This window comes from Columba livia, chromosome 15, assembly GCF_036013475.1.
Source record: "Columba livia isolate bColLiv1 breed racing homer chromosome 15, bColLiv1.pat.W.v2, whole genome shotgun sequence".
Lineage (NCBI taxonomy): Eukaryota > Metazoa > Chordata > Aves > Columbiformes > Columbidae > Columba > Columba livia.
Window position 1 is genome coordinate 16,935,768 of NC_088616.1, and position 23,789 is coordinate 16,959,556.

Genomic DNA, 23,789 nt, shown 5'->3' on the forward strand with positions numbered 1-23,789 from the left:
GAGCACCACAGAAGAGCTTTACAGACACCCTTCTTACTTCCCAAGCAGGCTGGCTCCTTTGTTACCCTCACCTCTTGTAAGCAGGTGTTTCCAATCCACTCTGCTAATCTGACTACATCACAGGTGCACACATCTCGAGGTCACTCCAGTTCTCTTTACTGCAGTGATGGGTGCTTGATCCTTTCTAGGATGAAGTGGATTTCCACACCAAGAAACGTGTTTTCAGTTGGACCAGGTACAAACATCTTCTCACAGCCCGATACCTCTAACAAGACACCCAGATCCACCCGCAGCAATACAAACTCTCTCCCTGCAGCCCAGGTGCTGCCTGCCCCCTCAGAGCTGAGTGCTGACCCCTGCTCGGCGCTGCCAGGTGCTCAGCCCCTCCCGTACAGGGGAACGACCTCCCCCCAACCTCTCTTTGCATGTTGTAGCAACATGGATCTTCTCACCACATCACACTTCTCTTCACCAAGGAAAACGTGGACTTCCCTGCAGTATGTTCTCAGAGCTATAGAAAGTAAAACACCTCCCTCCCTCTTGCTAATTACTGTGATTGCACTCTTGCCTTATTGCCACCCGCTGTGAATCAGACAAGGTCAGCACAGCTGATGGCACCGATGCTGAACACTCGGTGCAGAGGTGGCTCTGTTCTCAGAGGCTGGAAAACTGCAAAACAATTAAACACGATTTTTCTCTCCAAAAATGTAGCACAGATTTTGTAACATGAATCCTACTACAACCCAGTCATTCTTCAGTGGAGCCAACACCAACATTTTCTCATCATAGATGTGAGCAAGCCATAAATAATATGTAATTTATAGCTTGCTGTAATAAACCTCCAGAGTTCCAAAAAGCAGTAGGAACAAACTTTAAGACGAATCACCAGAAAGGAACTGAGCTGAAGCAGCACTACAGACTGCAGTAAGTCAAAGGCCTGGAAAGCTTTAGAAGCGGACATAAAAATGAAGACGGTGGTGGATTGCAGGATCTGCCACCACAGAGAAGAACAAAACCTGAGCAGGGGTGAAGCAGCAGGTAGACAGTGCAGCCCCACATCTGTCCAGACGGGCAAGACACCTCGGGCGGCTCAGGTGAGGGACTGCATTTAGATCCCGTTCTAACACCACCAACGGGTGCATAATGAAGTTCCTGCAGGTGGTGTTATCAATAGTGATGAAATACTAACATTAAGAGTGAAAATTTGCTCATGCCAAGGAAATGGCAAAGAATGAATTCAGACATTTGAACCCCTTAGTTTACAACCTTCGTATTAGTTTGGTTGTATGATCTTTTTCTGAAGAAGCAAATAATCTATCCAGCTGTCCCACAGGATATAAATAGGAAGACCAAGCGATAAGACAATATTGCAGATCCACAGACTCTGTTAGACACAAAATTTTTGGAATGCAGTTGAATAGGAATGAAAAGAACCAGGATTAATAATTGATTTTTTAATGTTTGCTGTTAGACATTTTATTTGTGTTTCTGCAAAAACACCTGTTCTGTTTTAATATTCTGCCTCTGATGACCTGCTTCAGAAATATTTCTGCTTTGCAGTATAAAAAATTTAAGCTCTTAATTATAATGTCATTGATGTTTTATTACAATAAATGCACTGAAATCAATAGCAGCATTTAACAAAATGTGCACATTTTTCCAGGGCTGCTCACTGCTGATGGTCATGGGGTAACCTGAAGGACGGTACTGTCTCCATGCTGCTCACAGGGAAGACTTGATCCACTGGGCTCTGAGTACTGTTAGATAAACACTGCTGATGGAAAGAGGAGGAGAAGAGAGCGGAGCAGGAGGGGACCGAGTGACGTCAGGCGGTGCTGAGCAGCAAATGCTGCCTTGTGTTCCCCAGCAGGCCCTTCCCCCTTCGAGCTCGGGTATCTTCAACACCAGAGCCCGGGTTCTTTGCGTGGTTATTTCTGCTGAGCTTCTGGTCTACGGGTCTTCACATGAAGGAAAGACCAAAGAATTTAAAAAATAAACACAAAAAACCAAAACCAAACAAAAAACCCACAACCAAACGAAGTCTTTAAACAGACAATATTTTGATAGCACGGTATTCGTACACAGAAATTACTGAGCTGGAACGAGTGGTTTGGAAGGGCCCAGCCATCAGATAAAGGTACATTACAAGGTAACCTTCTCACAGCAATTCAAAGGCGTCTCTTAGGAGCAGAAGCACTATCCCTTGTATAAATTAAAAACAAGATTTCACTTTCATTAAAGTATGTTCTATTTTTGACATGTACATGAGAGCTCTTTAGAGTGAAATTGCTTGTGAATAATTTAACTTTACAGATGATAAAGAAAAAATCAGCTGTAACATACACTTATCAGGAAAATACGCAGAGGGACAATATACGGTCCTGCTTCAGCAGGACCTCAGTCCTGCTCTCCTGCAAGCCGGGGGTGCAGCGGCGCGGGCTGGACGCCGGGGACGGGCTGCAGCCGCGCTGCGGGCGGCCACGGGCTCCAGCTCACAATTTGCCAGTTCTGACCATTTTCTAGCCATGCTATAACAAAAAAATAATGATTGAAAAAGAACTACTCCCTGCCTCCCTCCCCCACCCCGAGCACTGCTGAGACTATCCTTCATAAAACAGATTAGGAACCTTTAACCTTATGTTCCAGCTAGTCTAAATATTGCCTAAGGCCATGTTTTGTTGCTTTGTTTTATCCAATGGCAAGGTAATTAACAGCAAGGACAGGTACACACATGATCTTTCTGCTAACTCACGTGCTGCCCTGGAGACTGATGCCATGAACATCCTGTACAGCATGGAGTGCCGCTGGCTCCTCCGGATCACTGAGCCCCCCGAGCGGCGCAGCCGTTCCCCAGGCCCCGTCTCCTGGGGCAGTGCTGCGACCAGCAGCTGCTGCAGTAACAGTGCCAAACCTGCTCTTCGTACCTGCTACCTGGCAGCTATTTGCATTACTCTGCCTTTGTTTGGGGAAGAGGAAAGACAGCACTTGGAGTGCAAAAGTACATACATGAAAGCACATCAAGTTTCCTCTGCAGTTAGAAAGGATCAACCTTGATCCACTAGGAATATCATCCAGACTGTGTGTAGATACCTAATGAAGCGGAGCAGCCAGAGGCACTTTGTGTTCAGTTGAGACAAATCCCACTGAAACATCCTGCAATATTACAATTGGCCAGTATTGCACAGCACACTTCTCAGATCTTATTTTGCTTCCTAATAAGCAGTTTCTCCTCGCTGCCTTGACTGCTTGACGACTGGGATGTGCACGCCAGGCAGTAAGCCAGCTCCTGCGATGTCTCTGTGGCCCAGCAAGGACATTCGGCCAGGCCTGTGCAGGACACAGGGTGATCTGCATGAGGCAGCGGCTCTGCAGGACAGCACAGTCCAGCCCGAAGTGACACATACAGCTAAACTGAGTTTGAACCAAAGAAACATGGTTGTAAACCAACCGTTGATTCTGGTACAAACTGAGAAAAGAAAAAAGCTTTGCATAAGCTTTGCCCACTCTCTTCCCACGATGCCACAGGAAAGCTCTGTCTTCTGGGAAAAGGCCTTTTGCCTCTTCTCTTTGCCACCAGGCAACTTGTATGTTTTAAATGCAGCATCAGACAACGTGTGCAAGCCAATACAACAAGGTTATACAATCTCTTCCACCCTAAACTCAGGTCACGTCTTCAGGACATTCCCGAAGTAACAAGGGCGTCTTAAGAGACCGAGGCTGAACGTGTTCCAGCAACAGGACTAATTAAGGCTGTTGCTGATCTAGGTGGAATCTCCACAGGCTACTGAAAATGTGTTTACTCTTTCCTAAAGGTTTCAGTGAGAACCAAGATCCAAGTAATTCTTTGGGAGCCCATGAAGTCACGATGACACAGGAAGGAACGCAGCCCACGCCGAGTCAGGCGCTGGTGTTTCTCGTTGGCATTCAGGGAACAGCCCTCCTCGTCTGACCTTCTCTCGCTGCTGCTGCTCTGGTTCCAGCATGCACAGATCCACTTGTCGTCGTGAGGAAGAAGGGAAAAAACTAAGTTGAAAAGACAACGTTCTCCGCTCTGGTTTTTCTGTGACAATCTCTCCGGGTGGCGAGTTCCTGCTGGCTGCCCTTGCATGGGTCCAGCATGGTACGCTCGTGTCCATTTCTGAAACAAAACTTATCCAGATCATTTTCGGATTTAAGTGGAGCTCAGCTGGGGCAGGGTTAAGGCTGAAGTAATCTTCAACAGCCCTTTCTAATGATTAGATATTCGTTTTCTATTCCTGTTCCGCAGGTAACCGCAGCACAGAGTGACAGAAGAACTCGCACATGCTTGGCTGAACTTCTCATGAATGAGGACACTGCTATCTGCATCATCTCGCTCCCTTTCTCTCCCACGCTGAGAGGGAAGGACACCACAACAGACGTGAAAAGATAAAATACTCCAGCACTCCATAAAGCATAACAGCTCCTTTTGATAATCGGTAACTGTCACTGGGCTATGTATCTATTGGTTCTCCCACAGCCTTGCTGTTCAGATCCAGGCACAAGACTGAAGACAGAAGCATTTTCCAGACCCACCACAAACTGCCTGTGTGATGCGGGCGTAATACTTCATGAGTGTGCTTTGATATATTTAGTGAGTGCTTCGATATATTTCATGAGTGTGCTTCAGTTCCCTCATTGTTCAAACTATTTTCCCACCTCTTAAACTTCTGAGGTATTTCAGACTGCAGGACAAGGACATCTTGCTGTGGGTCTGTACAGTAACAGCCACAACGGGCTTCTGACCATCATGTAAGCACTACATTCATAAAAATAATCCCGTTGCACATACTGCACACAATTAGGACAGTTACTCAAGGTTTTGTAGTTCAGTGCTTACTGTCCATCACAGGACTAGGTGTTTGGGCATCAAAATCAACAGCCAGATTTTCTAAGATGAGAAACAGGGAACAACTTCCCTGGCTTTTAAGAGAGCAGATCCGTGCAGACAGCCAGCAGTACGGTCAGACTGAAGTGCCGGCCAGCGCCGGGACCCGGCACACACTCCATCTGGGGTTTACTGACTCTAGTTCTACGTGACAGCAGCAACTCGGTCACCAACATTTCACTCCCACAGATTTCAACCATCTGAGGTGCTCACAGAGCTCATTTTTCTGCGCCTATCTAGGAGCTGCCCAGCACAGGGACTGGCGAGCACCAGCACGCTGAGCGCCGGGTGACTCAGACACTCCAACAGCGACGGGGCAGCTGCCCACTGACGGAACAAAACAGCAACAACAACAACAAAAGTTGGCGGTTCATTAAAATCGGCAACAAAATGCATTGTCTGAGAAGAAAACCAACGTGAAACGGAAGTCATGGAAGTTTGTCCTCCACCAGCTGTTACAGAACAAACAGATCATGCTGCCTTAAGTGAGACATGATCATTTTCTGCTTTGCATGGGTTATAATTGTGATCTTGAAATGATGTAGTAGGTACCACAAGTACCTAATAATTCCAGGGGGCAGGAAGTACTTTTAGTGATTCCCACCATTGTCCTGCTCGGCAGCAGAGGATGTGCAGGCGTTTCCAATCCCCAAGCCAATGTTCGCTTTTAATGAAATCCTCACTCTGCACCTTGTGCAGGACCTGGCAGGATGAGGCCCCCAAAACTGCGTGTGCAGGCCATGCAGCGAGGAAGCAGGATTTATACCACACAGCAGAAGGGATTAATCAAGTTCATGAAACATGTTACTTCCAGCTGCGATGTTATGCATACTGCTTTTGAAAAGCAGCAGGAGCTGTTTCCTTTCCCTATACAGCTGCTTTTGATATGCAACAAAATGGTTTAAATGCCTGAGAAGGTACTAAGGATGTTTCAAGAACTGCCATAGTAAAGGTTTTTTTAAGAGAGGAGACTGGAAGAGGAGTAACAGGTAACGAAGATGTTTCCTTGCTAGGTGCAAGAACCTTAGCTGCGTCAACTGCTGCTTGCTAGTCCTGCCCCCAAGAAATCCTCCTCTCAGAGTTACCTGTGCTACTCCACAGTACATTTACCTCATTTTTGCATCAGCTTTTCCTTTTGGAGCATCCGTTTCCTGAAACAACAATCACAGCACGGTGCCAGAGGATGCGGGTCACACTGCTGCACCAGCAGCCGTGCCACCCAGGCCATGTCGCTCCGCCCGCACAGGTGACAGAGCTGCTGCACCTCCAGAGACAACCAGCTGACCCTGCTGATTAAGCCACTTTTATCTCTCCTTTGGTTTCCAGTCACTGAGCGTGCTGGGGAACACATCCTGCTCCAGCTCCTTGTGCTGCAGCTGAGCCTCCTCAGCGGGCGCTTTCCCTGCTCCGTGCCGCAGCGCCCCCTCAACCTCTTACGCAGATCTTTTCTAACGAACAGGACCCAGGCAGCAGCCTCACCCCTGGCTGCTGCGTTCATTCTAATGCCAGCTCCTTACGTTTGCCAGTCCCAGCACAGAAGCAGACCTGACAGAACTGCTTACGACTGGCGAGCACCCGCTTGCTCTCAGTGGGACTCGGTGGAGCTGAGACAGGGCTGAGCGGCCCAGCTCCTCCAAGCCTGTTCCCCCCCGGGACAGGACAGGGCCCCAGACCCACACCATAACACCAAAGGGAACTGGTGCACGCTGGGCCAGAGCAGAAGGGCTCTGGAAGGTCTCAGAGCCACAGGTCCAGGTGGGAGATCTGAAATGGTGAGACCTCCCAAGAGCCTGATGAGCTTCTAGATCAGACTTTAGTACATCTTTGCAATCATTTGTTCTTTTCACCTCATTATGACTTGTTTAAACAACCAACCAGCGTGGCTTCGGGTGCCGCAGCAGCCATTGCATGTGTAGCTACAGGACTAAGAGGCAGGAGAGAGAAGAAGAGAAAATAAGAACCAGGACCAAAAGAACACAGGAGCACCCTTAGGGTTACAGTCAGCACCCAGCTGAGAGCTCCGCGGGGACAGAAAAGATTATTTACATCGAACTATGAATTTTAAAAGTAATATTATATAAGCCTTCCAGCTTTAACAATTAAAGAGAAAAGTAATTATAAGAATTACCCAAATGTTAAATGGTTTGAAAAGAACTGAAATATTTCTCTCTCCCTAGTGTAATGATTGCAAGGCAAAAAGAACAAGTTTCTGAAAGATGGGTAGGGGGGTTTTATCATCCATTTTAAAATGCAAATATTTTAATAGGTTTCTTTTAATATATATGATAATGAGCTTATAGATGAGATACAAACCACAGGCCAAGTAAGCAGATGTCTTGTCAACAAGGTCTAGAATTTAGAATCATTAGGGCTCTTTTAAGAAGCATCCTTACTGTGACACAGAACTGAAGCGTACGATAATATTTCCAGTCCACGCTGCTCTGGGTGACATTTTTCCTCATTAAAATGAAGAATGACAGAGCCAGAGCGAGCCCCATCCTTCCCGCTTTGTATCTGCAGTTCAAACGATGTCTCCAGCAAATTGTCCCAGGGAGACAAAATACGAAGCACCTTGAGTGCTGTTCTGCATGCAATTAATTTCACAGCCTTCAGAAGTTTTTAATGCGTTGTGGTGACCAGTGAAATAATAATTAGTTGTTGCTCATTGTTCCCATCTCGTTCACTCTTTCTTTTCTGCAACCTGTCAAATCCTGTTTAACTCTGCTTATTTTTCTAGGTGTCAATTCCTTTACATTGTGCGGCTTTAACGATGAAATTCCTGAACTTCTTGTTCAGGCTTCAGCTTTGAAAAACGAAGAATCAGATAGACCTGAGCAATGGAAACTCAGTCAACAGTAACGACACCAAGCACCTCTGAAACTACAACAAGGAAACAACACAGATGATCATTGAGCAAGCACTATAAAAATTAGGTCAGTTTTCTGAGTTAATTACCTATTAGGCTGGGGTTTTGCCAATCTGCTGAAATCAATAGGTTTCCTACTGCCCTAAGAGTCTCTCTCTCAAACTTTAAATTAAGTTCTCTCAAACACACTCCTTTATTCCTTTGGTGCTCACATACATATATCCAAAGGCAGATTCCACTCCTTGACTCTCAGAAAGCAGTGAAATTTATCCAAAACGCCAGGACTCACATCGAATATGTTCCTGTGACTAAATACTCTTGAGAATCCTGTCATGTCTTGGGTAAAAGGAAAGGGGCGGGGGTGGGAAGGACATGGTTATTTGTCCTAAAACCTCAGGAGAAGCGTAACGAAGAAGGCAGAGTGGTGCCACGCTGGAGCGGACGGAGGAGCGTGCTGTCCCGGAATCGCGGTGTCAGGGCCCGAGGGAGCGCTGGGCAGAGGGAGAGGACCCGCTGCGGTGCTGAGAAACGGAAGCCCCAGCTCCAGGGATGCTCTGCTCCGCAGCCACACGCACACGCTTCACCACCCGTGCACCTTCACTCCCTGCAGGAGGGTGACCTGACACGTCACTGGTAGATAATAATTCAGCAATGAGTGAGGGTAAACAATAAAATATACAACTACCTGTTCCTAGAAGTGAATGAACTTGCACCCTTGAATAATGTTTCTGGAAGGTGGTCAGTAACACACTATCGGAAAGAAATACATTAATGTTAAACCGGACTTCACTTTCCTATGTACCAACATTAAATGTACTTGGAAGGAGAGAACCACCACGCCATGTGATGTTCCTTAACCAATCACTGGAATTTCTAGCCACGTTTCAATAAGATGTTCATGGGTTTACATAATATAAATAACTGGCCAAGCGCGAGTTCTCTGTAGGATAACTTGTAGGGCACATGCCATTACACTTTAACATCTGTCAAACTTTCAGGCAGTTATTTGCTTTCCACTTACTAGTGTTAATATCGTTTTATTTATTTAACTGCGCAAATGCTTACACTCCTGTGAGGGCACATTATTCTATCACAGGGCCAGCACACAGAGTTTACACACCTAAGGAAACAAAGCTGGCCCGGATGAGCTCATTTCTGTTCTTGTGTTTTTGTTTCAGTTGTAAGTCAGCAAATAAGATATTCTGGGCCACACTGACTAATGCACAAAGAATAGTTTTAACAACCCGTCCAATAATGAACAATTCACCTCCCAGTCTTCACAAATGACCTTCATAATCTGTCATCTCAGCTCGGGAAGAGCCGAGGGGCCGCGGCCAGAACCAAAGTGCCAGCAAATCCCAGAGCAGGCGACACGTGAAGAGATTGCCCCGGACCACACAGGAACAGCCCGTGCTACTAACTGACATTAATCACCAGCGTGGCACCGCTTCACTCACCACATGAGCCCTACCGAACCCTTCTGCCCTCTGGAAAGCTTCAATGACCTTTTAAGAAAAATGGCTTGGCTTTAAGGTTTATTCCCAGCGTACTGAACCTGAAGAACACATGAATATGGCACAGGCTGTGCCGTGAGAACATACATGAGGCTGCGGAACTGAGGTCTGCTGCAGCCAGCAACAGAATCATGAATGGCCAGATCCACACATCCCAGTGTGCACACATAAGAGGAGGCAAACTGTATGCTAAAGTCACATACTTATCCATACATGTTTCTAGGTTTATCTAACCCAGAAGGCGCACCTTCATCTCTCCTGTCTAATACCCCAGCCATCTCCCCCAGAGCACGCCGCAGCACAACACGCAGCCCCCCTCACCCTTGGGTGGTAACGTCAGATGCGACAAGAAGGGCGGTTCACAAAGCTTTCTGCAGACAAACGTTCTTCATGACCTGTTCAAGCTTCCAGTTCAGGCACCGGTTTAAAGAAAAGCTACTTTGTTTCAAATGATGAAAGTCATCCTACCTACTCAGAAGATGAGTTACTTTTGCTCTTGTGATTTTCTGCTGGCCGAGATGTACAGATGTTCTTCTGGAGGAAAAAAAACAAGCAGACGACACTGAAGTACCGAAGAGATTAACAGGGTCAACAGCTTGACTCCTGGGGGCTGGCTGAAGGATTCCTGCTGCTTAAAACCGTGAGCGGCAAGAGACGACGGACCCGTCACTCGGTGAGCAGCGGAGCTATGTGTCTGCAGCACCGACCTGGCTGCGCTCCACCGCCCTGGCGCTGCAGGACGCCAAGGCTCAGGCAAAGTGCTGCTTTGGTGTTCTGCTGAAACTCCTGTGGAACGTATTAGACACGAGGCGTACCAGACACACGTTCGAGGTGCCTCGGCTAAATTCACCGCTGCTCTTGATGATTTCCTGCACTGCTTCAGATGACATTTTAAGCAGGTTATTTGATGTGCTAATAAGCATACAACCAAGACTACCTGAGTAGGAACAATAGGGCTTTCGTAAAAAGATGTAGAACATGGAGTTACACTAACAGTGACAGATAGCAGGCCAAGACACACAGAACTATCTAAGGACAGCTGGGGAGCGTGCTAGCATCTTCATCATGCCAAGGAGACAACAGAGTTGTGCTAACAATGCAGAAATGTGGCGAGAGCTGCCAAAACGCGTGTGACAGAGCTGCAGGACAGCCTCCACCTACACCAAACTGCCCTCGCAGAGAGCAACTGCAAAGCAACACGGTGAAAAATCCCTTCACAGAACCGGCCTGGAAAGAGAGCGTGTTCGCAGGAAAACATAGAACTGAATCCCAGCCTAGGTTCCTCTTCTGCCTCGTATTCTTTCATGCTATCTTTGCAAAGAAAGGATTATGCTTGCCTATGTTCATATCCTGTTGAGTATCAGAAAAGGAAAATAGATCATGCCAAGCGGTTTCTGGTTTGAAGAATAAAGAACAAATTTTCTTGAAGGCTTCAACTTCTAAGCACATCCACGGCCCTTCTAAGTTCTCCTAAGTTTCTAGGGACAGAGAGAGAAATTCTGTCTTCTGAGCTTGTGGTATTGCAAAGAGCCTCCCGGCATAATGCTGCTGGGCTCATGTTGCTCCATATAAACAAGCCTAAAGGACAACTGTATGTGGGACACTATGGGCCAAGGGCTGCTGACAGTGTCAGAATCAGTGATATACCTCCCTTTGGCTTACAGATGGAAAATTGGAGGCCATAAAATGATACAAAGTAGTAACAGATGTCTTTAAGAAGAAGGGTGTAACTTCCACTTGAAAGCAGACCACTTCCTAGAGGCGGCTGAGGTCAGGATATAGTGTTTAAACACCTCTCTGGGTAACTGGAGCCTCAGACAGAACTGCTCCATCTCTCAAGAATGGGGGTTATATTTCTGCCTTCATCTGAAAGGTGATTTCATGCTTCAGGAAGTAAAGAAAGCTTGTGCATGACAATCTAAATGCAGATGCCTCCCACAATGATTGACACCAGAGGTCAGACAAGCGGAGTTTCATTCCTACTCCCAGTAGATCACGCAGCCAAGTGAATGAACATCTCTTCAGGAATTAGAAAGTCAAAGCTCTGACAGCTCTGGCTTCCTCCCTTGAAACAAGTTCAGTTCTGAGTCTTCCTTGGGGTCTGATCTGCTCCTCACAATTATCTTGTTTAATAGACAATGTGAAGGCCAGTGACACTCCAGGTGTACTGTCATCTAGAGGTGAATTGCTTTCCCTGCAAAGGACATAAGTAGCAATGAAAGAAACTATTACATAGAGCAACCAGTAAAACACTGCGTCATAGAGAAGTATTAACGTCACAGAGCTGTGAAAACTGTCTCTGTCCCAGTCCTAAACGTACATCTCGAAATGAGAGACCTTTCCCAGCTTGTATCTGGAAGAATAATGCTGTTTGTGTGTAAACAAAGTATATTCCCAACAAGTCGCTTTTGCAATTTGTGCTCTCTTATAAAGAGAGAATTCTCCAGTACAATAGAAAAGCTATTGAGCTACAACCCAAATATTGTGACAAATAGTAAAAACTGCAGCTCAGCATTTTCCCCTGCCGTGTATATTCAGACAATTGCCTAACTTCGTTGTGAATAAAGGTGTACAACATGTAAGGCAGCACTGGAATACCAACAGGGTAACGAGCACTCTGATGGCAGGCTGGTTTGGCCCTCGCAGCCAAGTCTGTCAGGCTGGCTCTGGACCATCCCTCTGCCCAGTTCCAGGCAGCCAGCCCAGCTGCAACTTTTCCCACACTCTTTTTCACCCATGTACTGGTTTAAGTCTCTATGTGCCACACTGAGTAGGACGAGGATCCTGCAGCTGGTGAAAAGGTGCCGATGTTGAATGGAGCAGAGCTGGTCTGAGAGTTTGACCCAACACATGCAGAGGCAGATTGTGGGAGATCCAGCTTCTCTTCCAGCTCTTCTGACCTTTCTAACGACCCCTCTAGCAGTGATTTTCCACGTGACAGGCACAACGTTTGGTGCTGTGTCCCCTGAAGCTCAGCGACGAGCACAAACATGCACACAAACGCGATGAGCGGTACCTGAAGAAGGAAAACCAGGATTCCATCAAAATGAATCATCTGGGTTTACATGCCTCTCTACGTTTTTCCTTCCACTCCTGAGTACAGCTTTGGTAAAGCATTTAAAAAATAATGAAGTCTTATAAACGGACCTGTTGTTAGCATAGGACAACTAGAGCATCTATTGATAGAAACAAGCTTTTAACATATGTCAACAGACCACAGAACAACAACAATACTGTACTTGTACTGTAACTTAGAGCAAAAAGGTTTCTCTGACAAGGAGCAACACAATACAGTCCTTCATCTTCCTCTCATTGCTCTAGTTTCAAGGCAATAAAAATTAAGGCATTTTCAAACAGAACCATTCCATCCTCACACAAAGGCTCATACAGAACAACAAAGTAAGCCCTGTCTACCTGAGAACACGGGAGAGAACTGTCAGACACTTAGATCTTTCAATTATTTTTGTTCCAATAGAAGGAAATTTGGACTGTGGAATCTGTTCTACACTTCACACCATCTAGATTTGACTATTTCAAACCAACAAGAAAGTACCCAAAATGTGGGCAGTGCTTCACAAGCATCAGGTACTGCATGTCCAGATAAACCCATTCATGTGCACATTTCCAGTACACCTTCATGAAGAATAAGACAACTACACGACTACACACATCACCACTAATGAAAAATACCCTCTCCCCCTTTCAAATCTTTCTGACCTCCTTCCTTTGATTTGGGGAAATAATACCACCATTGCCCTGATGCTGCTAAAAAGGTAAGTGAAAATACATTTGAAAACTGTGAGGGTTCGTATTTGATCCTGCTGTCATAATTTGCTGCAACTTTTTTGGAGACAGCGCAGACAAGAAGGTCAGACAAACACTCTTTACAGCCTTAGCAAGCACAAAGCATCTCAACACTACAGTTATAAAAACTTCCTTCAGCAAAAAATACGTTCACAGAGCCCTGCAGGATCAAGCCCTTGAAATGAGACCATCGAACAAGGCGGGTGGGAGCTGCTCGGTGCTTCCAGCACCGGTAAAGGAGATGACTGAGGAGCAGCCGAGCACAGCGCTCACAGCCAGACCCGGGGAAGCGTCTGCAGTGAGAGCATTCGCCCTGCCAGCCACACAGAGCAAAGCCCAACCAGACACCAACAGACACCACCTGTGCGGGGTCCCAGGGTCCCCGGCCTTCACAACAGCATCCAAACTGCATCTGTCTTCAGAGTACCAAATAGTTATCCAGTGCTGCTACTTACACAACCAGACAAAGAGGTTTTGCATGTGCATCTTCTACAGCGTTGCCTTCAGGGAGGACAGAAGGGATGAGAGGAACAAAGCACAAACACAAGGAAACAAAAGGGTTCTGTAAAACACCCTACATGAAAAGAAATCGTGCCTGGGATGGACACACGTGGAGCGGAACACCTCACCAAACCATCAGCCTGTGCTGCAGCTGAAACCCTGTGTCTGAACAATAACACCAGTGAACAGTATTTATGTGAATAATACCGATGCATTCATCCTGTACAATCCTGAAGCACCTCCCAGCACTGGCACAGACACCCATGGAATGCACGAGCCACTGAAACAGCAACAATCCCCATAGCTTAAGGCATTGCTGAAATAACAAAATATCAAATAATCAATTTTAGAAAACTGACAAAAGCACCAAGAAAAGGATTCACCAGAAATTAGCTAAAAACTTCATAATAGTGATAACACTTTTTCCTTTTACTTCTTTCATGTTTCTCTTTTTTGTTACTCATTAGTAGTCTTCACTAAGTTTCAGAATCATGCTCTCCTCCTTTGCTTTTCCCAGGGCACAAAAAGACAACACGATTGATGTCCTGATCACATGCTTATAGCAAAATGCTAACCTTCTGTATTGCTAATTAAGATCTGAGATGGAAAAAGCTAAATTATTAACTATTTCTTTTTCTTCTTGTCATAATAAAGACATTTCAGATTCCACATCAGAAGGAGGACAAAAGGAGATACAAAAGAGTGCTAGTTCAATTTAAAACCACTGTCCTAAACCAGGTTCTACCCACAGTTCAGGGAAGGGGAAGGGGAACTTCTGCCAGTCACCACGGGCAACCACGGGATGGAAAAGAAAACAAACCCAACCAGCCAACAAAAGCTCTTCAGGACCTGAGGGCAGGAGGCCGGTGCTCACCAGCACGGTGAAGGACCCTCGCTCAGGTTCAGAGGTGGGGCAGTGGAGCGGTGCTCACCGGCATGGCACGGCACGGCACGGCACGGCGAAGGACCCTCGCTCAGGTTCAGAGGTGGGGCAGTGGAGCGGTGCTCACCGGCACGGCACAGCACGGCACGGCACGGCGAAGGACCCTTGCTCAGGTTCAGAGGTGGGGCAGTGGAGCCATCCCGCTCAAAAGGAGGAATTTAGAGACTTCTTTTTGCTTCTTTACATGCTAATTGTTGGGAACGTTTACAGCTGGCTCTGAATAAGCACAGAAGGCAAATGGCACTGCAAGCTGTGTGTTTGTGTTTGCGCTGCGGAGGAGCAATGAGCAGCCTGGCAAGTTCTTCCTAAGTGATGGTGAAATGGAACAGCATCGATGCCACATGCATTATGCAGAAGTGGATGGATTGATTAGTGGGTCACACAATTCCAAAGACCCATTATACAGCTTCCTTTAAATAATTAAGTACAGGAAAATGTACTACTCCTGCAAAGCTAACCAGGATCACCGCACTACCTAGAAGACTCGCTGTGTACTTCATTGCAAAGACAAAGCTGAGCAGGTTCTCACTGACGCGGCTTCGCGGCGCTGCCGTGTTCCCTCAAGCACACCCCCCCAGCACGGCCGTGACCTCGTTCAGTGGGGCCTCTTTGCCTTCTCAAGGACTTGGCAGCAATTCATCCGCCACTGTGAGCAGGGAGTGCAACTCATTTGTTTTTCTAAGCATTTCTCAAAGATTCAGGGCTAGCTTTTGTGCTTTATTTCTTGGCAACAGCATTGCACATCCAAAAAAAACCCCAAACAGTCGACAACAGAGAAAATATTTCAGTTTGATACATATTTTTAACCAGAACTGACCATCGAGCCATTAGGAGTCCTGTTCAAATTCAGCTTTTTAGTGTCCTTTTCATTCAGGTTTGCTACAAGGTTCAAGCGTTGCCAGGTTTTAAGAAGCATATGCAGTAGCCCAAGAAACTGAATTATTTAAAGCTTAAAAGACAGAGCTATTAACCAGCGCCTTTTTGATGCCAGCAGGCTCAGGGAAGCCAGTGTACATGAAAGAGTGACCCTGGCTGTCGCTTCAGCAACGTCTTTACAAAGGCACAAAAATGAATGGCATGTCCTGTGTCTTCCTAAAAGCTATTTAGAGGTTGACTAAATAAGTATCGCCATTTTAAAGATAATTCCTTCAGAAACACACACTGTATTTAAAAAGAATTCATCCAGTTATAAAAGTACAAGCACAACATATCAACTGCTTTTCACTAACTAACAGGTCCTTTACTGAACTCAAAGCACAGCAGGAAAAGAACTACATGGTATGCTGGTTTTAGCTGGGGAAGGGTTCATTTTCCCCCTAGTGGCTGCATGGGGCTGCGCTTTGGATTAGTGCTGGACAGTGCTGGTAACAGAGATGTTCCAGTCCCCACAGCAGCCACCAGCGACACTGGGGGGGACAAGGAGCTGGGGGGGACAGGGCTGGGACAGCTGAGCAGAGGGATATCCCAGACCATGTGGTGCCACGTTCAGCACATAAAGCTGGGCAAGAGAAAGGAGCGTTGGGAGTGACGGCGTTTGTCTTCCCAAGCGGCCGTTAGACGTGATGGAGCGCGGCTCTCCCGGAGGTGGCTCAACACCTGCCTCCCGGTGCGAAGTAACGAATGAATTCCTTGTTGCGCTTTGCTTGTGTGCACGGCTTTCACTTCACCTGTTAAACTGCCTTTATGTCAATCCACAAGTCTTCTCACTCTTACCCTTTCGATTCTCCCCCTGTCCCACCAGGAACGGGTGAGCAGCTGCGTGAGCCTCGGTTACCAGCTGGGGTTGAACCAAGACACGTGGATACAACCTCCCTGAAGTGACCAATCCGACCTCTGTTAGCTAACGAGATCTGGAGGAACTTCAAAGATTTTCTGTATTTTAGAAGATATATGTCAACGTTGAGAAGAGCTGGCTTCTGTGTTTCGCTTTTGTTTCTCAATTAGCTTTTTTTGAACGTTTTGTATATCAACGTATTTCAGTTTCTCATCACCTTCTAACCAGATTGCTCGCTTATCCCCTGCTACAGAAATCAAACACCAGGAGAAGCCAAGTCAGAGCAAGAGGCAGCAGGGACCAGCCCTGGGTAACCGCGACGTCTGTCTGACCCGTTTCACGGCACAGCATCATCCTCAAGCAACAAACCTGAGAAGTCAAAAAAATGGACTCATGGGGAAGAAGAGTTTGATTTAACTCAGTCGAGCAAGATGCAGTAATTGCTTAAACAACTACAACGGGCTGAAGTTTGCCATTTCCCATTGCGATTTTGAATTTCACAGAAAAAAGGCCAAATAAATTGTTTTGACATTTTTTGATAACATTCTCTCTGTTTTGCATCCAGCTCTACAGAGTAAGATATTGAAATGACAGCTGCTCTATTTCCATTCTTCTAACAAATCAAGTGCACAAATACACATGGCTGCAGTCTGCACAGGTCACGCTCTCCTCTGGGGATCTTTATGCGTGTTTAATAACCTGTAAGTAACCCATTTCCCGTAACTGGGGAGCATGCAAAGGATACTTGTAAGGTTTCGTTTTCCATCAGCATCTGTTTTCATGAAGAGTGTATTTAAATGCCTTGGCCATGTTCACCTCTCCACAAGACATGGCTAAAATCAATCCCTAGGTTCAAAAATCATGAGGTGAGGTGTTAGTTTCTCACATACACACGCAGAACGTGCCTGTAATCTCATTTCCTTAAGGATACCCCGAAGACAGAACTCACAGTGACACTGCGGGTGTAACGCCGGTGAACACCAGCCACGGGAGACCCCAGACTCGCTGGGAGTTCTCTGCAGCACCGCTGAAGCAGCCTTTTCCCAAACACCGTTGTACTGAAAGCACCTGCATTGCTGACCCAGAGCAATGTGCTGTTCACACACACTGCTGCACGGAGACAACTTCCATGGGGACTGGATTGAACTGTAATAGCCACACTGCAGACTACCTCACAAGTTGCTTTACTGAATCAGTTCTAGGATGTTCTTTTAATCTAGTTTGGGATTTTTTAATTATTTTTTTCTGCAGGAGAAACCTCATTTCAAGAGAAGGAAAATAAGCACAACCACAGCTCTGCCTCCCGCTCTGCCTCACCAGCGAGAAGCCAGCAGAGCAGCCCGGGCTACGCTGTGTTGTGCCACTCTTACACAGCACACCAGTGCACGCTGCAGATACACAGCAATCCATCAGTATGTCCTCCTTCTCCGTTCTAAAGCGTTGTCTCACATCTGCATGCATCATTACACCACCCGCTCTCCCAGATGCTTTGCTCCTGTAACGGGAGTTCTCGCTGTTCGGCAGGCGCAGGGACCGAGCCCCCGCACGGTGCCCAGCGGGACGGCGTTCAGAGGGACACTCAGCTTGCCCGTCTCCTCCCGCTCCCTCCCGGCTGTGGCACGCGGGCTCTTTGCCCCACTGCAAGAGGCAGCTCTCCCGGTGTGGAAATCAGTGTCACTGTAGGACTGCGCAGACCTGGTGCTGCAGGACTTTCACTTCTCACAGTGTCTGAACCCAGAAGCATGAGCCAAGACAAAACTCCTGTTTCCCTTCTACTCAACCCTTCCACGCGGCTTTAGTGTCGCCTGCAGACAGATGTGTCCATTTCCGGCTGAAGAAACTGCAGCTCGAGACCGATCCTGCTGCCAAAGGCCCAGTACGTGACGGGGTTATTCTGACATATTTTTTCCAGTAAGAATTTCTATTTAGAAAACTGTTACTTATAGCAAAAAAAAGAACAACTTCAGAATGAACAATAAAATCTTGAATGGAAAAAAACCATTCAGTTGACTAGAACCAACTGCTTCATTACTATTTTCAGCTTAAGAACAACAACACCACAACCTTGAGGGGTTTGTTTGGTTGTTTTGGGGGGTGTTTTGGTTTTCGTGTTGCTGGTGGTGTTTGTGTTTTCTCTGGTGGTGGTTTTGCTTGGTTGGGTTTTTGCCTTGTGTACAAACAACACTTTTTTTCCCAGGACATGAAAATGTTCTCCCATCCCCTCCAAAGCGGCACCGCCTCTGGACGTTCAGAGTTCGGCAGGTGCATAAAGCTCATTGATTTCGACCACCAAACCCCCCTGTTTGATTTCCTGCAAACTGGCCTCACAGGTAAGCAGACGATCTTTCTTTGCGAGACGCCCTGACAGTACCTACCAGCCACGTTTTGCTGAGGTCTGTGCAGCCGGGGCCTGGTCACGACTGAGACACCTCATTCAGCGGTTTCAAGTGCTCACACTAGAGGAAAGAAATGCAGCGTAGAGGCCCATTACAGCTAAGCAGAAAAATAGCATCGTGGGAACAGTGCTGGAGAGGAGATTGGTGCTCATACACATTTGGCCTGAGAATGTCAAGTGGCTTCTCTTACCTTCCCATCTCTAACGCTGAAATGAGTGTCACCAGAATTAAAGGGATGCTGTGAAGCTAAATCCGCACAGGTTCTAAAGCACTTAGAGGACTTCAGCTGGAAGGCATGACAGAAATGAAACACTTCTTTATTATTTTTCTCACTCAAAGAAATATGTGAGATGAAAGCAAATCTTTTATGGAACTTATAAAAATACGAGCAACCTGAGCCATTTCCAATTCAGGCCAAAAAGAGTGTTTTCCACTGGCTGCCATGTGAGCAAGATTTGGACTGAAAGGCCTGTAACAGTTCCTTATAAACATGGTTCCTAAAACAACTTATAAATAGATGGCTGCTATTTGCTTTGGCTTTCATCCGTCTTTCACCAGCGAAACAAGTGGAGGAAGAAGATAATGAATCTGTCCAGAGAGGAATGTCTTGCATACTAACTTCTTTTCCTCTATTGACTCTGAGAGCAAGAAGGATTGCTCATTTTGCAGACTGAATTTCTGGGCTCCTCAAGCAGAATCAGAAAGACACGCCAGCACAGGCCCGTGTGCGTCTGCAAAGCAGCTCCTCGGCTCCAAGAGGTGACCATGGCAAATCATCTCTCTACGGTATGTTCAGGTCCCATACCACCACCTCACCGTCCGTCCTTGTTCCAATCCACTTGAGCTGATTTCAGCAGCCTGGTCAACTAGAGGCCAGCTTCACTTCCCAACCGCTGTTCCGCCAGCACTGGAACCAGGAGCCCTTATTCTGGACGTGGCCAGCCCCTCGGTTCTTGAACTCGGCTCACAGAGTGCTAAAGGAAGTTCAGCTGCTGCATATATTTGCTTTGAATAACTTTGCTGCTGCTTCAGCTGGGAAAGACTCTACATGATTGGAGTATTTATCAAATCACCATGCTCTGCGCTGTCCTGAGAAGATACCACTGCCCTGTCACATACCTTCTGCTGTATCATCGAGAGTTTTTCTGCCTGAAGAAATATTTGTGCCTCCTACTTAGCCCATGCTAAAAACAGCACTAGTTGTTATAACGGTATTAATTATTCCCTCTTCACTCCACCACTCACCTACCAACATGACAAAGCAGCATCTCAGCATGGAACACATTGCCTGTGCAGAATGGGATCCCCAAGGGTTCTCCAAACACCTCCTGACATCAGAATGTCAGAACAGCTCCCCTGGTCCCACCAAAAGCTCAGTTCCCGAGCCAGCGCTGGGGAAAGGCGAGGGACGGCACTCCCCTCCTTCCCTCCCCCTTTGCCTTGGCTGCCTGGAACCACAGCACTCAGTGTTGCTCACACAGTATTTTTGTTCAATAACTACAGGTTTTCAGAAGTGACTAATAGCCTGCAGCTTCGAAAGAGGATCAAAACAGGAAAAGCATGTGATGGTGTTTGCATGGAATACTGCCCAGCCTTGGAAAAGCAGCAGCTCCGCAGCAGAATCTCTGGGCTTGGAGCCCTCAATGGATATGGTCTCTTTCAGGAATTTACCTGGTTCTCAGTGCCACGTAGGTACCTGAATACATTCCAGAGTCTGTATGACTAGTCGTGATCATGGAAGCTAAGTGACACTAAAAAACCCAATGCTCCTCTGCACCCTGAACCAGCCAAACTGCCCCAGTGGGGTCAGCCCTTGGCAGGGTCACCCCCCGGCGGGGTCACCCCCCTGGACACCCCCATGTCCGAGCAGGCAGAGACGGGGCATGGCGACAAAAGGCAGTGTGGATGCACACACCGCGCGGCTCCCTCCTCCAGCCTCTATGGTTCTCTGTAGTAACTCATTTGTACTTCAGTTTGAGATAAGACATAAACAAATGCTTTCTCTGTGAAGAGAACATACTCTGAAACAAACCCAAAATATCTTCCTCAAAATTGTCATGATTTCTGACCTGGGTTCTGGTTTTCCTATACTTAGCAATCAACTAAGTCTGCCTATGAATTCTGCTACTTTAATGATTCATAACTACAAAATGCATCTTGAACGTAGGGAAGAGCAAATGATTAGTGATGAAAAGGGAAACACACATAACATTTTTCAGTGTCTCAAGTTTTAATCACCAGGAAACAAAAAATAAATGAGCTATGGGTATTGTATAATTGCAATAAATGTTGAGAAATGAGTAGTGTCCAGAGAAACCCAATTAAGTTTAATAATTTTGTGCATCAGAGACTGAGAGGATGGGGAGAGGGGGATAAATCTAACAAGTTACTGATGAATATAAAGTTTTCAACTGTAGAAAACAATGTTCAAATTAATATGACACACAGTGGTACTTCTGGCTGCCTTTCTAATTGATTCTTCTTGTGAAATCAAGAGGAACTTGTGCACAATAAGCAGGTTGCTGAGAGGCAATCCCTTCCGCAGAGATGAGTTACCTTTAGCACACAGTGCCTTATTCATAAAAGAACAGTATCTTTTTTAATTTAGTGAGGCTTTATATCAGTACAGCTCATTAAAAATAAGATCTGGAGAGACTGTAAGGTTCTCTTCGTGTGTGGGAGGGTCCAGAGCTGAGGAGAAAGAGGATGGCTGGTCACTTAGGATGTTAACAACGAAGAGAAGAGGAGCCCATTTCTTTATGGTGGAGCATGGACAATTATACTGCGTTTTTTCTCAGCTAAAATTAGAGACATCACCTTAACTACTCTATTCTTTACTTTTATGGTCTGTGTTAGGCATATGGGACAAACTGGATTTTTGCATGCAAGTTCAAACGCACAACAAGAAGAAGGGGAAGCTCCCCGTTGTTCAGCAAGTTCTCTGTTCTATTGATGTTCAGTGCTGGATTTTAATTGCGAAAGCTGCAGTACCTTAAGCATTTTTCACTTCACCTTTCATTTTACCGCTTGTGGTATGTCTCAAGGAAAGCGCTGTCTCTGAGGCACCCGCGGCTCCTGAAACTGCAAGATAAGATTCGCACCCGACTCCTCCTACCAAACGAGACACAACTCACCTGTTTCATTCCAGGAGGAGAAAATGTGTGCACGGGGAGACAGAAACAGAAATGAGAACGGCCGGGTGACCTTGGACAAGTCACTTCACTGCTTTGATTCTCTTTGCTGCTGTTTTCCTTGCTACCTTTGGTCTGTCTTGTCCAGTTAAAGCGATCTGAAGCAGGAGTGCTCTTTGCATTGTCAGCATATCTAGCCAACAAGGTGCCGACCCCCCTCGGACACAACAGTAATAACTAATAACCATGACAACAATCTACAGGTGATGCCCTGCATTTGTAATACTCTGGCTAAGGAGTGTTTCAATAACTTACTAAAGCACACGTGTAGGGCCTCCTTTACAATAGGAAGCTGCTCTTGTCAGCTTTAATAAACGTAAAAGCTTAGATTTTCAGGCTGACGGTTTCTCGTGAAAGGCTGTTGCAGAAGTCCACCGCTCCACTGGTCCGAGAAAAGCCTTCTAATGACAAACCCCAACGCGCTCCTGGGCAGCTCTCCCCCTTGGCTCTCACGCCAGCGTTTAGACACAACTCACAACTCCTCCGGGCCTGTGTTCTGCTGGGTGAAAGAAGTTAAGCTTTCCTCTGAGTTACATGTTAAGCCTCCTTTAGAATCCCTGCTTTGAGCTCTAATCCATCACCCATGCAATCATTATAACCTAATTATGGACTTCAGCTCCTATTAAACTAGGTCAAAACCTTTCAGCTGTCTAAGGCCAGACAGGCAGGGTGACCAGCCCTGGGTCTCCATACGTTTTTCCCCCAAATTAGAAGAGAGCTTTGTCCTTGCTCCTGAAACGCATTGCTGGGTGCCGTCCTCACCTGCCAGCACCCAGCGCCCAGCCCAGGAAGGAAGTGGACTGAACAAGCTCCTTCCTTCCAGCTTGGGATCCCCTCCATGTATCTGCATAGCTATGTGTGACTGGGGCCAGGGTACAGACGTTGTTGGAACTAATGGAATCTAAAAAGAAAAGCATGAAGAGCCAAGAAAGAAACTTCAGCTTAGAAGAAAATGCTGTAACATGTTAAATATTTGTCGTAGGAAGGATGACTTTCAAATGCCCCGTGGAAGGAAATGTATGAGAAGACCTTTTCTTTCTCTGTTCTTTCTATTGACAGCATATCACTTTCAAACATCCTAATTTTGCTGGGTGAAAAAGTATGCCCTCTTTAATACTGATAAGTCGTTTGCCATACATAAGCCCTGTTAATTTAGGATTAATGTTGCTGAAGTAATTAAAGTGACCTTATGCGCAACACATGACTACAGCTCCGTACTGAAGTCCTGCTGGTGATCTGCAGGGCCAGTCAGTCCAGCCCTATCAACAGTGTGGTTGGCTTTAGCCTTACAGCTCCAGAGGTCTCCAAAACCCACTTTAAAACAAAGGTCTTCCATTAAATCTCCCAAAGACAAATGAATGTCAGTTGGCTGTTCAGAGCTGACTGTGACAAGTACAAACTCTTCCCTAGGGCTGAAGAATCAAAGGTCGCAGACACAAGCCAAAGATGCAGAAGTTGTGGTATTTTGCCATCTGGTTTCAACAGTCACCAAAAAGGCAAACAGAAATGGGTCAGGAGGTGGACGTGGCACTTCAGTTGCTCAGACAGGTACTGCCGTACGCACTAACTCTGAATCTGGTGTGAACTTCATCTCTAAACAAAAGCTCAAAACAAGTCTGCGCTACACTGCAGAACAGCACTTTGAGTATGAGAGAGAATTGTTTAGCAAGCAACTGCTGCTGGATTAATAATTTATCAGGTACAAACTGTGGGTATTTTCATATGGTTTCTCTAGTAAAAAAATCTGCCGGGAAATTTATATAAAAAGAAACTTAATATGAAACCAAATGCTACTGCATGGGCAAGGATGAAAAATACAAAAGGTTGCTTTGTTCGATAACACTTTGGGTTGGTGGTCATTTAAAATGCTTTTCATGCACACAGCCTAAGATCA

General features: G+C 46.3%; 1 long non-coding RNA gene across 4 annotated transcripts in view; it reads right to left on the reverse strand.

Moving 5' to 3' along the window:
- Positions 1 to 23,789, reverse strand: part of LOC110356114 (uncharacterized) — a 157,608-nt gene that overhangs the window by 122,619 nt on the left and 11,200 nt on the right. The window contains exons 1-2 of one of the 4 annotated variants that reach the window (XR_010466415.1): positions 13,546 to 14,531; positions 9,755 to 12,302 (exon numbers count right to left, since the gene is read on the reverse strand). The exons of the other annotated variants lie outside the window; for them this stretch is intronic. This is a non-coding gene — a long non-coding RNA (uncharacterized LOC110356114). Of the gene's footprint in view, positions 1 to 9,754; positions 12,303 to 13,545; positions 14,532 to 23,789 lie in introns of those variants that run through there. 4 annotated transcript variants of the gene reach the window in all.